This window comes from Peromyscus leucopus, chromosome 11, assembly GCF_004664715.2.
Source record: "Peromyscus leucopus breed LL Stock chromosome 11, UCI_PerLeu_2.1, whole genome shotgun sequence".
NCBI lineage: Eukaryota > Metazoa > Chordata > Mammalia > Rodentia > Cricetidae > Peromyscus > Peromyscus leucopus.
This window is the reverse complement of record NC_051072.1, coordinates 58072481-58087489: the sequence shown is the minus strand read 5'-3', so window position 1 is coordinate 58087489 and position 15009 is coordinate 58072481. Positions and strand designations below refer to the sequence as shown.

The window sequence follows — 15009 nt, the reverse complement described above, 5'->3', positions numbered from 1 at the left end:
GCTAGGATGAGCCTATTTTTCAGTGACCCAGAGGTACTGCCCCATGCTCGTGCTCATAAGCACAATGTCATTGGCGTGCTGGGGACAAGCTGGACTCAGCTACAAAAACAGAGAGAGAATGCCCTGAAGACCAAATTCAAAGAAAATACCTCGAAGTCTTGTATCATACAAATTATGAAAGCAAGGAGGAAATTATCAACCCTGACTGAAGCATTAACTGCTTTACCTTCAAGGTGAGTTGTGTCAGGATCTGTTACGGCAGATTGAGATCAAGCTCACCTCTTGGAGTAAAAAGAAAAAAAAAACTTACCTGTATTGTTCATAAATGGACTATGCCTGTAAGTTGACATGGTTGACTTTTAAAAACAACAACAAAAAAAGAAAATGAAATGAGCTGTTGGAGTGTGCAGCTTATCTTTACACACAAGAAACACTGAAGGGGCACTGTAGTGCAGTGGTTAATGATTCTGAAATTAGTCAGACTGGCTTAAATATAGTTCTGCTACTGTCTGACTAGTCTAGAAGATTCTGTGCATCAAGGGTTCTGTATCTGTAAATATACATATTTATATTATGTATATATGAAATATGCGAAGAGCAGTACTCACCACCTGGAGCTACTGGTAGAAGGGGGATTAAGTGGGAGCAAATGAGCAAAATTAATACACAAAGCAAACACCCTCGGAAGCACAGCACTTCCTTACAATTCTCTCTTCCTTCCTCTGTGAACATTCCTCCACTGTGTCTTTCCTTGTTTTCATTTCTCACCTTTCACATCTGCCTGCCTTTGATGACCTCTAAAACACCTTGAGTAAGTGCTCAGTGAGCCATAATTCCAGACTATCCCCACTGCTGGATGCTTTTCACCAGCTTGTAAGGGATCCAAGTGTTTCTGCTTGTTTGAGAAGTCTTCTGTTATGTTACTGAATGTTATCTTCTACTTGGAACATTTTCTTGAGCAATTTGATCACGACGAAGGGCATTCCACCCTCCCTAAAGCCATGTAAGAGACAGCATGCTAGAAAGGAGAAAGCCTTCATGCTTATTTATTATTAAATTTCTAAAAACTTTTTATTTGGAAATTCTTTGGCAATTTACAGAATTCAATAATGAGAGATTTACATGATCAAACTTCCTAACTAAATAAGAAATTTTCAAAGAATAAATGATTTTTAAAATTTTTTAGATTTAGTCATTTTCTTTTATGTGAGTGTTTGCCTGAATGTATGTCTGCTCCACATGTACACTTGGTATTGGTGAAGGTCATAAGTGGGCATCTGACCCCCAGAACTGTAGCATGAATGGTTGTGAACCACTGTGTGGGTGCAGGAAATCAAACTCTGTGCTTTCTAAGAGCCATAATTACTCTTAACTGTTAAACCATTCAGCCTCAAATAAAAACAAAAATTTGTTTCAGTGAAACAAACGAGAACAGTACAGAGACTACCTGCCTCAACTCCTTTTGTGCTGCTAAAACAGAACACTTGTGATTGAGTAGTCCATAAAGAATATTAATGTTCTTGGCTCATAATACCAGTGGATGAGAAATCCCAGAGTAAAGGGCTGCACACTGTGGAGCCTTCTGGCTTCATCATTCCATGAAAGGGTAGAAAAAGCAATACAAGATAAAAACACAAGGAAGTTGATGGAGGTATTTAATCCATCCTTTCATCAAAAACTACTGCCACACTGAGTGGTGGTAATGGCACACACCTTTAATCCCAGCACACAGGAGGTAGAGGCAGGTGGATCTCTGTGGGTTCAAAGCCAGCCTGGTCTACAGAGTGAGTTCCAGGACAGCAATGCTACATTGAGAAACCCTGTCTCAAAAAAAAAAAACCTGCCACAAAAATTAATCCAATTCTAAGTTAATAACAAATTCACTCATGGGGCCATAGGTCTATGATCAAATCATCTCCTGAAGCTTCACTTAACACTGTTGCATTATGGATTCATTTTCTAAAACATTAACTATGAGGAATGATTTCCAGCTATCAAAACACCCTAGATACACGTACTCCTAACATTGTATCATCTTGCTATATATATCCATGTTCTGTGTGTGTGTGTGTGTGTGTGTGTGTGTGTGTGTGTGTCTGCAAGCAATATATACACGTATCTACTTAGAGTTATACATAAATATTTACATATATGACGCATTGTATTTTGCTGTGGGATGGTCTGTATGTCAAATTGCTCTGATTGGTCAATAAATAAAACAGATTGGCCAGTGGCTAGGCAGGAAGTATAGGCAGGACTACCAGAGAGGAGAAAAGAAAGAACAGGAAGGAGGAAGGAAACACTGCCAGCCGCCGCCGCCATGACAAGAAGCATGTGAAGACGCCGGTAAGCCACGAGCCACGTGGCAAGGTGTAGATTTATGGAAATGGATTAATTTAAGATATAAGAACAGTTAGCAAGAAGCCTGCCACGGCCATACAGTTTGTAAGCAATATAAGTCTCTGTGTTTACTTGGTTGGGTCTGAGCTGCTGTGGGACTGGCGGGTGACAAAGATTTGTCCTGACTGTGGGCAAGGCAGGAAAACTCTAGCTACAGTATTTTAAATTAATTTTTAAAGATTCAAGTTTTTAGTCCTATGTGTATATGTTTGCCTGTCTGAGTTCATGTGTACCACATGCATGCAGTGACCATACAAAAGGTATCCTATCCCTAGGAACTGGAGTCACAGACAGTTGCAAGCCACCAGGGTGTCCTGTCAACCCAACCCAGGTCCTCTACAAAAGCAGTAAGTGCTCTTTAACTACTGAGCAACCTCACCATCCTCCATTATATTTAGGAGATATACTATTTTCTGCATCATTTGTAAAACATTCACATATTAGTTCTTTGTCCCTCAATATCTTAGTATATATTATTTAAGAATATATGAGTATGTTCATTTATATTATTGATATAGTTGTTTTATGCTGTGGAATATTATTTTAACTGCATGATATTTACTTATGCTGCACTTATTTAACCATGTAAGGATGTGTACTTAATCATGTAAAGATGTGATGAATCTGTTTCACCTTGCCTGCCTAAGGCACCTGATTGATCTAATAAAAATCTAAACAGCCAATAGCTAAGCAGAAGAGAGAGAGGTAGGGCTGCCAGCAGAGAGAATAAATAGGAGAAGGAGAGAAGATGAAGAAGAAGAAGAGGGGAGAGAGAAAAGAAGGAGGAGAGAAAAAGGGAGACACCCAGTACAAGAAGCCAGGCAGCAGCCAGCCAGCAGACATGAAAAACAGTGAAAGTAAAATATACAGAAGAAAGAAAAGTAGAAAGCACTGAGATAAAAGGTAGATAAAAAGAAACAGGTTAGTTTAAGTTAAAAGAGCTAGCCATAAATGTGCATAATTTAGGCCAAGCATTCATACTAAAAATAAGTCTCTATGTCATGATTTTGGAGCTGATTGGTGGCCCCACAAGAAAAAGCCTGGTTCAATTTTATTTAATATATTGCCCTTATTCCAGTTTTTTCAACTGATACAATGGCGTCCTTTACAGAATTTTTTTCTGCCAGCATCCACTCTAATATGGTATTTCATTAGTTGTCCAATCTCTTTAGTATCCTTTAATTGAAAACATTTCTACAGCCAGAACCTTAAATTTTATAACAGTTCATTCTTCTCACTTTAGGCCTCATAAACTTAGAATGTATGTAGAACATTTCACCTTAACCTCTCCCTAAACAGACAATTTAACCCAGTCATTTAAAATGATATTAGGGATGTTGTTTCAAGTCCATATGATCTATTTCTAAGTATTACTTATTTGAATGGTTAAAAAAATGTTAAACTAGAAAAGTCCTCAATACTATTGCCTTGTGTTCCAGAAATAAGAATAATGACCTTAGAGCAGGAAACTATAGATTTCTTGACAAATTGTCAGGAAAGACATAATTGAGCATATTTCTTTAAAAGTTGAAGATGTGGAAAAGTATTTATAATGTATTCATTATTCCTTAAAAGTATTTATTTAATTCTTAAAGAGCAGTATCCATTTGCCTTTTGTAGCTTAAAAATTATGAGAGGCACACTTATTTAGGACTAGCACATGAGAGAAAGTTTCAGTTGTTGAAAAACTCAGACATCTTGAGAATATCATAGCACTACTCTTGTGTTCTGGGTATCGTCAGGTTCACTGGAGAAGTCTGATGAGGGCTGGGTAACATCTCCTCTGTCCTCTCTTCTATCACTGAGATCTTCCCCTGACTTTTCCTAAGTATGGAAAGAAGATCTGAGCAGAGTTACCAAGACACCCTGAGGCTAGATCCTGGATATTCTTTCATCATACAACCAAACAGCATACACACCAACTCTCATTAGAGACTTCATGTGCCCTGAGTGGGCAACCTTGATGAAGACTTGCCCATAGCTTCTTGGATTAAAGCCTGTGACAAAGAACTAATGTCTTGAAAAGTTGTGAGTACACGTAAGCAAGACAGTGAAACATAGAACACTTTCAAGACCCACCCAGATCACAAACACTGATTTAGAGTTTTCCACCAAAAACATTTTGCCATGATCTAAGCTATTGGCAGACACAGCCACACAAAAAGAGCACGGGAGATGCCATCTCTGACGTGTGTTGTATAGCTGGGTGGATAGTTTTTCTTTTGTGGTCTGTGAGTAGTGGCCAATATTTGTGAAGTATGAATCAGTATTAACTCCTTCAGTCCTCACAAAAAAAAAGTCCTATAATGTAGGTCATATTCTTACCCTCATTCTAAAGATGAGAATCCCAAATCCACACAGTGACTGTCATACTGTCATCTATGCTAAAACATTCTAGGGGCTATATTATTTTGTTCCTCCTCAGACTCTGAAGCTCTATGCCCCATAAAATGGTATCTGAAGATGGGGATTTGTGGAGGTCATTGTATTTGTGTAAGTATATAGGGTAGACTGCTCAGGTGTGAAATCATCCACAGGCTTCTCTTGCTTTATGGTATTGTTGGTTTGAGCCTCATGGAAGTAGCCAAAGGGGGGGAAAATGAAAGGATATTATGTGACAGATGGGATACTGGTGTATCTGGGGCAAACGGGTGCACTTGGGTCCACTTGCTGGGTTTCATTTAAAAAATAAAGCTTTTTTATCTGAGGGTATCAAACATCAGATGGAATCACTAGCACTACAATTTCTGTTCCCTTTGCTTTTCCCTTTAAGATGACTACCGATGCGTTCTCAGCTGAACGAAAGTCCCTTGGCAATGTGCCTAAGTAAACCAAAAAGAAAAGAAACATCATTGGGGAAACTAGGCACACAGAAAAGTGTCACAGAGAACTTAGTTGTTCTTAAATTCATTTCTCAGTTATTGGTGGCTTATGCAATGTCATGGGTTTCTTGTTACACTTTTGAGGATTTCACTTAGTGCATTGAAGTATTCTTTTCCAAAAGAAAAATAGAATTTTATAAACATGTAAAGGTGCAAGCACTAAGCTAAAAAGTGAGGGACTCTGAACTGACCCCTCTCACTTAGGGATGGCCAAGGGCATTCGTTTTTTCATTTTAAGGAACTTTTCTCCAAAACTTGATTCCTTATTCCAACATCAGATGTTTTATACAAATACCTAGATTTCTGTTCTCATTTTTAAAAATGTGTATATGTGTGGGGTACACATATGAGGACAGATGTCCAGAGTCCAGAAGAAGACATTGGAACCCCTGGAGCTGGAGTTACAGTAGACAGTTTTGAGACTCCTGCCATGGGTTTGGAGATCTGAACTCAGGTCTTCATCAAGAGCGGTATGCACTCTAACCTCTGACCTGTCTCTCCAGCCCCTCGCTTCTCATTTAAAAGCCTAGAATATGGCCGAGTAATATTGCATTGTTTTCTCCCTTACAGGTCCCTTGCATACATATTTTATTAAACCAGTTTGGGTTTTTAAGGAATTCCTGAGTGAGTGAACATGTGTGTCTCTGAATCTGTATGAGTTTCTTATGCTTTTTCTTTAGCTCTTTTCCTTACCTGGTTGTTTTGCCATATACTGATTTGTATTTTGTCTACCTTACTTTATTTTATTATTAGCCCTTAGATGCCTGTTTGTTTTCTAATGAGAGACAGAAAGAGTGTGGATCTAGGTGGGAGGGATGATGGGGGGAACTGGAAAGAGTGGAGGAGGGGAACCATAATCAGAATGTATTTTATGAAAAAAATCCAATTTCAATTTTAAAAGCCTCGAATATGACAGTGTTGGAGTGACATTATGCCATGGTGACGGTCAAGCTGAGCAGTGGCTCTGCCCGTGTAAAATGCCCGCTGCTGCTTTAGAGACAGCAGTACTTGTACTAAGCCGTGTGCTCTGGGCAAAGGGTGGAGAGCAATCGGGTCTATATGGTGCAGTTTACATGGGCAGAGGCCCCTGGCACTGAGTGAACTCACAAGAAAAGGAAACTAAATCACCAGGGAGTCTCTCAATCGATGTTTTCAGAAGTACGGAAGGTAAAGAGGACATCTGATGACCTTCAGGGAGAATGCAAGGATTTTTTTTTCTTTCCATACAAATTGCCACAAAGTCATAACTGTATATGCAAATAAGACTAAAAATAACACTGTATAAGCCTGGGGCAGCATAAATAAATTATGTATCCAGAATATTTAAACAGTGCCTGACACCTATCAAATACTTCAATAGATACAGACTGTAATCATTATCATTTGGTATTACAAGACAAAAAAAAAAGAACAAATCAGACACATCACTGTGTGGCTCTAGAGCAATACACCTAGGTACAACCTGCATAGCTTATGTTTTGTCAGTTTGTTCTTACAGGCTGATATGTTAATAGTGATGCAATTGTTTGCGGACCCCAGCACACCCAACTACGCTGGCCTCTTTGTGCTCATATTGTGCTACTGAACTGGCAGTTTTTCTCTGATCTGCTCACTTGCCTGCCGTCCGGAACAGAATGGACACAAACATACTCCTCTCATAAGCAACCTCTTTTCATGTGATATAAAGTGTTCCCTTAACTGTGCTGTGCTGCATAAATGCTGGTTCCCCTCTGCAAACAGTGCCTATTACCTGGAAACCATATTTATGTGCCGAGAGAAACGGGGCATTATTCTCAAGTCTTGGTTTAGTAAATACTGTGGTCTCCTCGATTTCAGAGCAAAACTGAAGTAGCAAACAAAGAGGGAAATCTTTATAGCTATTGTTTAAGACTCCAGTGTGACTAGTCAAGTTTTGGATAACAGAAAAACATTGTAAGTGATATTTAAGGAAAGTAAAACAATTTTGGCATGATTTATTGTCTTAAAAACAGACTCAGGAAAACTAAGTTAGGGATCTATCTAGCCATGCATTTATTTTATATTAGGAATTACATTCATAATATTATTCTTCTAACAGTATCTGTTCTTTAGTCAAAGCTTGATTCAAATGCGGCATTGCTTCATATACAATAAAATAGAAATGCATATCTATTTAAATGCAAACATCTTCCAACATATTCTAACACTGGTCTCCCTTTTTAAAGCTGAGACAAAATTTAGAAGCTATTCATTTTTGAGCCAGTGGAGACATCCACTTGGTAACTTTAACAATGATTGATTTTTAGAGTTGCTGGTGGTCTCGAAGAATTAAGTAAGCTGTAATTAAAACAGACAGCTTTGAATGAGAAATTCAACAACTCTCTGCTTTTAAATCCTCTTTTTCTCCAAGGAAATTATGACAGGGGATTGAGAGACAGTGTGGAAGCAAGCTTGGGGATGGGAACTTACATATGTGTACACCGACAAGGTCAAAACTGTTAGTAAGAAAAACAGTTGGATGTACACTCCCCTGTGGTTTATTAATGAATACTCCCGAGACCCTGTAAAAAAAAAAAAAAAAAAAAAAGTCCTTCTTTCCCAATGTGTATCCTAACTGTTCAAAGTCAGTAAGGACATGTTGCCATGTGAATATGAATTTGCTATTTCTGTGAAAACTTGTTATATTTACTTCTATGTATTACTATAAAAGGAGATGAAACCTATAATCTACTGAAAGAATACTATCAGGGGATGATTGTTAAATGACCCCCTCAGCATTTTCCACTCCCCAACACATTATTACATGAAGTGGCATTTTAGGTTAATTGTCAGATACATGTAAGGCCTCTCAAAGTCTCCGTGCAGAATTGGCAGCAAAGCATCACCTCTGGTCAATTTCCACCTCCAGCATAATCATGGATAGTTAGTTCACCCCAGAGCCATAGGGCAGCTCCCGGGTCACAGGCTCACCAAAAGCTGATTCACCTAGAATCCTGGGATGGCCTTGGCTTGGAAGAGCTCTTTTTGGAGGTACTAGATTTCCAGGAGACAATGGGTGCTGGGCAAAGGGAGAGCATCTCCTGAGGATGGAAGAGAAACAGGCCCCCCTATGCTTCCCACTTACAGAGAGACAAGCCTGTCTTTATCCAATTTGAATAGCTGCCAGGAAGGAGCTGCCCCTCTACCTGCATCACACATAGTTGCTCTTCTCCCCTCTGCTGCATTTCCCAGGAATATCAGCCACCAGGAAAGATAAGATAGCTACTGCAGGCTGAACATTTCTACCCAAAGCTGACCTGCCTCAGCTGTGTGAAGAACACAGATCGTAAGGAAGGATTCCACTTAAATCAGTATCTAATTCTTCTCACACACTGTGGCTCAGAGCTCTTTATAAAGGAGGATACTAGGCATTGGAAAGTTTCCATCAACTTACACAAGGGCAAATTAGGTGGAATGTAAATAAACTATTTAGTCTAGTCATTGGGCCTGATAATCCCCAATAAATACCTTGCAGGCACACAGTTCTGCCCTGTGTAATCCAGTCACAGGGAGTGCATGTTCGTGACATTTCTGGCATTTCCATACTGTTTATTATGGTTATTTTTAGCATGTCCTAACAGAATGATTAGCTTCAAAAAAACAATGTTCAACTCATACAATAATACAAAAGCATGGTGCTCTATTTTTAGCTAAAAAGCCACTGTTAAACAATTAGTGGTTACTAATAATATGATTTCTAGGCTTAATATGTTACCTTGACAAAAGTGGAACACAGCCCTTCTTTTATCAACTGACCTTTCCTAACGACCTAAACAACTTCAATGGCAATCTATCCCAGAGCCCTTTCAAATGTTCAAAACTTATTTATAAAGTGTCTCTAAAGTCTGAGATTATTCAACAATGTAAATGAAATGTCTGTAGACTTGAAACCTTAAAACAACACTCTATAATAACACAAATGCCAAGCAAAGGCACTTGACCTTTTAAACAATCCAATTCTGCCTAGTCTTCAATTAAAATATTATGTGACCCTAAGAAAGCACATAGAATTCCTGCTTGTAGGTTGTAATTATCCACAACCCTGAAGCCCCTTAAGACATGAAGCCCCTTAAGACATGAAGCCTGCATGTCCTGTGGCATATAAAAATTAATTTCCATGAGGTCTAGTCTAGACATCTCTGTGGAGATTGCTGTCAGGTATTCGCAGGAGGGAAGAAAAAAATCTACCTTACTTCAGTATCACTAGGTCACTCTTTCGTGTGCACTTTTGACATATTAAACTGTCAAAATTCATTGCCATGTCATTCAAAGAACAAAAGCTAAACAATAGATGACGAGAGTGTCCTCTCACATTGGAACGTGTCCTTTTATGTGTGTCTTAGAGGTTAGATCATCCACACAGATTGAGAAGTAGATACTGTAACTTGGAAGTGTCTAGGCAACAATCATAGCTGGTGGTCCGGCAACTTGGATTTCTATCTTCGGTCCCAATGATCTAAAGGAAGGCAAATTCATCTTTTTCTCAATATAAGAAAAAGTATCTAATAATAAAAGCTATTAACTCTTACAACCCTCTGTGCGCGCGCACACACACACACACACACACACACACACACACACACACGTAACTGAAGGTCCATGTGTCCTTGATATAAGGAAGGTATACCTATTTATATGTTCATTGAACATCTATGCTGCCATATACTATCACATGTTGATGCCTCTTGTTGCATGTAAGATGGAAATGAACAACTTTTTGCTGAAAAAAAACCCTTAGAAAACACATTTAATAATTTTAATATATTATTTTTCATCCTTAAATTTCTATAAAAATTCATCCTCAATGTTAGTAGAGGAGAATTTATCAAGAAAATCAATATGAGCAATCTGTTTGGCTAGAAACCTGCATATGTTCATGAAGGTATAAACTGATTTATCAAACTTGATATTTAGTCCTATTTGTTTCTTTACTGTTTATTCTAAAAAAAAAATTTTTTTCTGATAAAATTTAGTGATAAGTCTATAGTCAAGAAAATACATCAAAGCACTCAGATTTTTAATTTAGCCCTAAAGACAACTTCTCAAAGCATGTTAAAGGCAAAAATCACAAAGAGTATTCTAGATCTCTACTTAACATTTTAATTAATTTGCTTGTACCCAGCAGTTCACTTTCATCTTTAAAATTATCTCCCTTGAATTGGGTAATATTGAGGCTCCATATTAATAGAACCTCTTTCTAAGGTTGATCTTAGCCAAAAGGCCAAGACGCGATTATAGAAACTCTTTCAATCAATGCCTACTACCGTAATATCTAAGAGTAAAGAGATTGATAACCTAAAACTTACCATCATGTGCTGTGGCTTGTGAGACTGTGTCCTCTACAATTGATAGCCTAGAATTTATCATCACATGCTGTGGTTTGTGAGAACATGTCCTCTTACTTTGATAACCTAGAACTTATCACCATGTGCTGTGGTTTGTGAGAACATGTCCTCTTACTTTGATAACCTAGAACTTATCATCATGTGCTGTGGTTTGTGACAACATGTCCTCTTACTTTGATAACCTAGAACTTATCATCACATGCTATGGTTTGTGAAAATGTGTCCTCTACAATTGATAGCCTAGAACTTATCATCATGTGCTGTGGTTTGTGAGAACATGTCCTCTTACATTGACAACTTAGAACTTATCATCATGTGCTGTGGTTTGTGACAACATGTCCTCTTACTTTGATAACCTAGAACTTATCATCACATGCTATGGTTTGTGAGAATGTGTCCTCTACAATTGATAGCCTAGAACTTATCACCATGTGCTGTGGTTTGTGAGAACATGTCCTCTTACATTGACAACTTAGAACTTATCATCATGTGCTGTGGTTTGTGAGAATGTGTCCTCTTACTTTGATAACCTAGAACTTATCATGTGCTGTGGTTTGTGACAACATGTCCTCTTACACTGGTGTCTTAGATTTTAGGCCGTCCACACAAAATGGAAAGTGGGTACTGTAACTTGAAGTTTCAAAGCAACGATGATGGCTAGTATTCCGGCAGTTTGTCCTTGGTAAGGACAAAAAAGAGAAGAACTGCTTGAATCATGTAACCTTTTTCTCAGTCACAGTCATGACACAGTATTTATGAAATATTTACCAAACTCAGTTTCCCCATGTGTGAACTCTTCCTTCTCCTATTACATTTGAATGTGTTATAAGGATTCAAATTTGCTTTGGAAATAAATATTTCACAAACTTTTAATTTAAACACTTATAAAGGGAATAGTGTTTAAATCTTATTCTGATTTATTTAGAACTGAAAGAATATAGAGCAAAAGATCAAGACCAACTCAACTTATAAAGGAGAGCAATACAACCACTCTAAATTCTGACACTGTTAGCATAGTTTCAAACCAACAATAATACTTCTATGAGAAGAGAAATTTTCAAAGTATAATAAATAACTTCTTCACTTGGTAATCTAGTTAAGACATGGAATGTTATGAACATTAGAAAAATACAAAACCTGTTGCTAATTTTATCTAAGATTTTGATACCAATGTATCTTATATTAAAATGCTGACATGCTACTACAATAAGGATAGTTTACAAAATAAGCTGGTGTTTCTTATCATTATTATCTTCACTTACTGTAAATTGGAGCACAAAAAAATAGCTCACCAAAAAATATGGGAGAATATTTTTTCCATATTTAAAACTTTACATAACACTGGTGGTAAATTATAAAGTGAGATTTTTGAACCCAATATACTGGAGGAAAGATTGAATTAAAATTTTATTCTCCACATGCTAAATAACATCACAATAATATTTATATGACCAAAAAGTGGTTAAAAACTAGTAAACTAAAAAAATGCTTAGACAAAAGTTAAACAGATCTATCAGGTGGTAAATTGATTTAAATATATTATTTTGTAGCTCATGTAAAGTTTTTCTGAGGTTGGAGAGGTGGCTTAGTTGCTGAGAACATTTGTTGTTATTTTAGAGGACCAGTGTTTGGTTCCCAACACCAACACAGTGTCTTATAGCCATTTGAAACTACAGTTCCAGAAGTTCTATCTTCTGCCGCCGTGGGCATTAGGCATGCAATCAGTACACTTACATGCAAGCAAAAAACACATAAACACATAAAATTACAATAAATACACTTTTTAAAATGTCTTAACTTTCAGCTTTTTATACAGTCATTTGCTTTTATTTCTGTTCATGTTCTTTAAGTATATTATGTGACTAAATTAGTATTTGTCAATTTTATAATCTTTTTGTTTAAAAAACATCTTCAAAACATAGGATCTCTAGCTTCCATTCTGAAGATCGGGTATTGTTTCAGAAGAGAAAGTTCCTGTAGGCTGAGACCAGACAGTTAGGCAGGCAGTCAGCAGGTCAAAGGGAAGAAAGAAACAGAAGGACAGAAAGTGAGCTTGGGAGGAACAGATACAGCCGCAGTGGGAAAATGGTACACAATTGAGTAAGACAGAGTGGGGAGCATGAAAGAGAAAAGTATGGTATGGCTGGCACTTGACTGAAGCACCACTCACAATACCATCAACTGGGTTGGATCACAAATAATTGATCTGTCCATTTAACTACAAAGGGCAGCAAAGTTGTGACTCATGCTGTAATATGATGAACCCTAAAACCATCATGCTAAGTTTCAAAAGGCAAAATACAGAAGACACAATGGTATGATGGCTTTTTATAAGATATCCTGTCTAGGTAAATTCCTAGAGCTGTAGGGTAGATTCATTCATAGACACCAAGGAATAAAAGAATGAGGAAGTAAGAGTGGGAAATAACTGAATAATAGTCCTTTGAGAAACGTTTTGGACCACTGACATCTATAATAGTAATATAAAAATGTTTTATTTATGATTTGAGAATTTCATACATGTGTACATTGAAATATGGTCAACTACCACCAGATCTCTTCAACAAGCCCCCTCCCAAATTCATGTAGTCTTCTTCTCTTCCCATTTTTATTAACCCACTAATTCCAGTTAATGCTCCCATATGTGCATGAGTGTGAGGCCATCCACTAGAGCACAGGCAGCCTACCAGTAGCCAGACCCCCAAAGAATAATGACTCTCTCTCCACACCAGCTATGAATTACCAAGAGCTTCTCACTAAGGAGCGGGGGCTTCAAGAACCATTCCCTCCTGTGCTGAAATTTTGACTGGGTTGACCTCATGAGGGTTCTGTGCAGGTAACCACAGCTGCTTTGAGCTCATGAGTACAATAACCACAGCATGTCCAGAAGACAGCATTTCAGAGCACCCCACCTCATTCTCCAGCTCTAACATTCTTTCTGTGATCCTCCCTAAGCCTTGATGAGGAAGTGGGGTGACAACAATGTCCCATTTATGGACAAAGATTCATTGTCGATTTTTCTCAGTACTTGGTAAGGTATGATTCTCTGCACTGACTGCTGACCTTGAGGGGGAAAGTGAACTTCTCTGAACAAGGCTGAAAGCAGTTCAAACTGTTTAGAAGCCAGTTTGACAACATGGTGGCATAAAAAAATCAACAATACCTTTTCACCAAGCCAAAGAGAAGGTCTTGAAAGCCAAAAAGGCAGTGATGAAAGGCATCCACAGCTACAGAAAGAAGATGATCCGATCTGCATGTCACCCATCTTCCAGTGGCCCAAGACCCTGGGGCTCCAGAGGCAACCCAAAAATCCTCGAAAGAGCACATACAGGAGAAACAAGCTTGACCGCTCTCCCATTATCAAATTCGCCCTAACCACTGAGCCAGCCATGAAGAAGATAAAGGAAAACAACACACTTGTGTTCATTGTGGATGTCAAGACCGACAAGCACCAAATCCAACAGACTGTGAAGAAATTCTATGACGCTGATGTGGCCAAAGTCAACACCCTGTTAAGGCCTCAAGGAGAGAAGACGGCATATGTTCAGATGGCTCCTGATTATGATGCTCTGGATGTTGCCAAGAAAACTGGGATCATCTAAACTAAGTTCAGTTGGCTAATTCTAAATATACAATTTTTTCACCTTAAAGAAAAATATTAATGAGAGTTGCTCTTCTGGCACAAAGGAGACCTAAGGATCAAGCTCTCTATGCTTTTCAGGTATAGAAAGCAAAGGGGTCTAAAATGCCTAGTCAACCTTTCACTGAGTTGGCAAACAGATAGGCAGATAGATTATTAACAATTGTGCTGCTTTCAAGTAAATCATCAAAGTATCCATGCTCTCAGGTGTGTGAGGAATAAAAAAAAATGCCAAAAAACCATAGAGCCTATGACCTCCCCAACCGTGTGCTTTTTTTTTTTTTAACCAGGTTTACAGTACTAGACATAAATGCCCTCCTATAAACCAGGCCTCAGATCCAATCAGAAAATGGTTTGTCATCCTGTAATAGTTAAGTCACTGTGGTCAAGTGGGAACATCATCCCTGGTTTTTACCTCGCACTGGTTAATATCACTGATTTCTTTTCTCTCCCAGAAGCCTGGGAGTATCTTCTGGCCCTATAATAGGTAGCCAGCAAAGAGGATTTTTCCTGATCAGTTTGAGATTGGTTATGTGCATCCTATAGTAAAAGTTGGGGGGGGGCGGGTCCCTGGATATTTTAGTTTCTTTTCTGTTGCTGTGATAAAGCACTGACCAAAATCAGTTTGGGGAGCAAAAGGGTTTACATGGCTTACAATTCCACGTTATAGTCCATCTTGCGGGAAGTGAAGTCGATGCAGCCTTGGCGTCCCAGGCAAGAATGA

At 38.2% G+C, this 15009-nt stretch overlaps 1 pseudogene; it reads left to right on the top strand.

Annotated features, from left to right (window-relative positions):
- The window catches only part of LOC114708039, a 92174-nt pseudogene extending 77927 nt beyond the window's left edge, over nt 1-14247 (top strand).
- Nucleotides 14248-15009: the final 762 nt, after the last annotated feature.